The following is a 2678-nucleotide window of genomic DNA, read 5'->3' as shown; positions in this document are numbered from 1 at the left end:
CCGACGCCGCCCCAACTTCGGCAGCTGCAACTGGCCCGTCCGACAATGACGCAACTTCGGCAGCTGCAACTGGCCCGTCCGACGCCGCTGCAGCTGTCCGTCCGACACCGCCGCAACTTCGGCAGCTGCTACTGGCCGTCCGACGCTGCTGCAACTGGTCCGTCCGACACCGCCCCAACTTCGGCAGCTGCAACTGGCCGTCCGACAATGACGCAACTTCGGCAGCTGCAACTGGCCCGTCCGACGCCGCTGCAACGGTCCGTCCGACACCGCCACAACTTTGGCAGCTGCAACTGGTCCGTCCGACACCGCCACAACTTCGGCAGCTGCAACTGGCCCGTCCGACACCGCCCCAACTTCGGCAGCTGCAACTGGCCCGTCCGACAATGACGCAACTTCGGCAGCTGCAACTGGCCCGTCCGACGCCGCTGCAACTGGTCCGTCCGACACCGCCACAACTTCGGCAGCTGCAACTGGCCCGTCCGACGCCGCTGCAACTGGTCCGTCCGACACCGCCACAACTTCGGCAGCTGCAACTGCCCGTCCGACGCCGCTTTAACTTCGGCAGCTGCAACTGGCCGTCGATGTCGCCTCAACTTCGGCCAGCAGCAACTGGCCCGTCCGATGCCGCCTCAACTTCGGCAGCTGCAACTGGCCCGTCCGACAATGACGCAACTTCGGCAGCTGCTACTGGCCCGTCCGACGCCGCTGCAACTGGTCCGTCCGACACCGCCACAACTTCGGCAGCTGCAACTGGCCCGTCTGACGCCGCCCAACTTCGGCAGCTGCAACTGGCCCGTCCGACAATGACGCAACTTCGGCAGCTGTCGGACGGGCCAGTTGCAGCTGCCGAAGTTGTGGCGGTGTCGGACGGACCAGTTGCAGCGGCGTCGGACGGGCCAGTAGCAGCTGCCAAAGTTGCGTCATTGTCGGACGGGCCAGTTGCTGCTGCCGAAGTTGAGGCGGCATCGGACGGGCCAGTTGCAGCTGCCGAAGTTGCGGCGTTGTTGGACGAGCCAGTTGCGATGCCGTCGGACGGGCCAGTTGCAGCTGCGTTGGATGGGCCAGTTGCAGCTGCCGAAGTTGSGGCAGCGTTGGACGGGTCATTCCAGATGTCTCCATTTATGGTTGGTTATTCTGTCACGTTGTATAAATGATTGGAGACAGGTGCAGRAATACGTAATAGGGGGTTTTAATAMTCCGCCCAAAAATGCAACATGCCATGAAAAGCACGGGGACGAAGCCCAAAACAAACACGTATACAAAAACATAGGGATGTAACCCAAACAAAAGAGCGAGGTAAAACTTCTAATAAATACACGGGGCGAGACCCATAATAACAAATGCACAAGCAATACACTGGACGAGACCCATAATAACCAGTGCACAATACACGCAGCTCGAAAGCCGAAATAACAAAGCACAGGTACTCACAGACCAACGGACATGGGAACAATAATTGTGCAGACAATGGTGAACAGAGGGCACATATATATAATTTACTAATCAGGGGAAATGGAAACCAGGTGTGCGTAATGAAACAGTTCAGTGACGCCTAGAGGCCGGTGACGTAGATCTCCGGAGCTGGTGCACGGAATGAGCAGTAGTACCGGGGGAATCCGTGACAATATGGCATTCATTTTTCACTTGAAAATAGCACTTTTCAGTAGTGCTCAAAACATGACATTCCATGAGCGCAACATTTATTTTTCAACTTGAATCAATGAGCCCAATCAGTCCTCCATGACAACAAAATCATAAACAACAGAGTAGGGCTGGCTAATAACTCCTTAGTTTTAGGGTTATGCTCAGGTCAAACAATTTGGCTAATCTATACATATTTCCAAGTCCTATTCTTGATGATCAAGGGGTATAACATTTATTGGACGTATTGGAATTCTGATAGACTTTGGTTTTTAATGAAAATATATAATGTAATCGTAATATTATATGTAGTAGAAAGCGATGGGTTAGATTTGAAGAAACCTGCATAACCAACCCATAAAGTAAAATGTAACATCCATATATGGCCAGCTATGTAAACTGTAACATAGATTTATCCTGCAATAGATGTCGTTCAATTGGTAACATACATTTTTGTCTTCTTATAATGCCTCTTAARGGGAAAGTAATTGAAAGTAACTGAATGTAATCAGATTATGTTACTGAGTTTGGGTAATCCAAAAGTTATGTTACTGATTACAATTTTGGACAGGTAACTGTAATAGATTCCATTTAGAAAGTAACCTACCCAACCCTGGCAACATGTTTTTCATAGATCCAGTGCAACAGTTTACATACACCTAAGCCAAATACATTTAAACTCAGTTTTTTACAATTCATTTAATCCTAGTAAAAATTCCCTGTCTTAGGTCAGTTAGGATCACCACTTTATTTTAAGAATGTGAAATGTCAAAATAATAGTAGAGAGAATTATTTATTTCAGTTTTTATTTCTTTCATCACATTCCCAGTGGATCAGAAGTTTACATACACTCAATTGGTATTTGGTAGCATTGCCTTTTAAATGTTTAACTTGGGTCAAATGTTTCGGGTAGCCTTCCACAAGCTTCCCACAATAAATTGGGTGAATTTTTGCCCATTCCTCCTGTAACTGAGTCAGGTAGGATGGAAAAGTATGTTGGATATATTGAAGCAAAATCTCAAAGACATCATCAG

At 49.0% G+C, this 2678-nt stretch overlaps 1 pseudogene; it reads left to right on the top strand.

Moving 5' to 3' along the window:
- Nucleotides 1–45: 45 nt before the first annotated feature.
- LOC139024089 (polysialoglycoprotein-like) lies at nucleotides 46–961 on the top strand (annotated as a pseudogene).
- Nucleotides 962–2678: the final 1717 nt, after the last annotated feature.

Source organism: Salvelinus sp. IW2-2015, unplaced genomic scaffold, assembly GCF_002910315.2.
Source record: "Salvelinus sp. IW2-2015 unplaced genomic scaffold, ASM291031v2 Un_scaffold987, whole genome shotgun sequence".
Taxonomy (NCBI): Eukaryota; Metazoa; Chordata; class Actinopteri; order Salmoniformes; family Salmonidae; genus Salvelinus; species Salvelinus sp. IW2-2015.
This window is presented reverse-complemented; position numbering and strand designations above follow the sequence as displayed.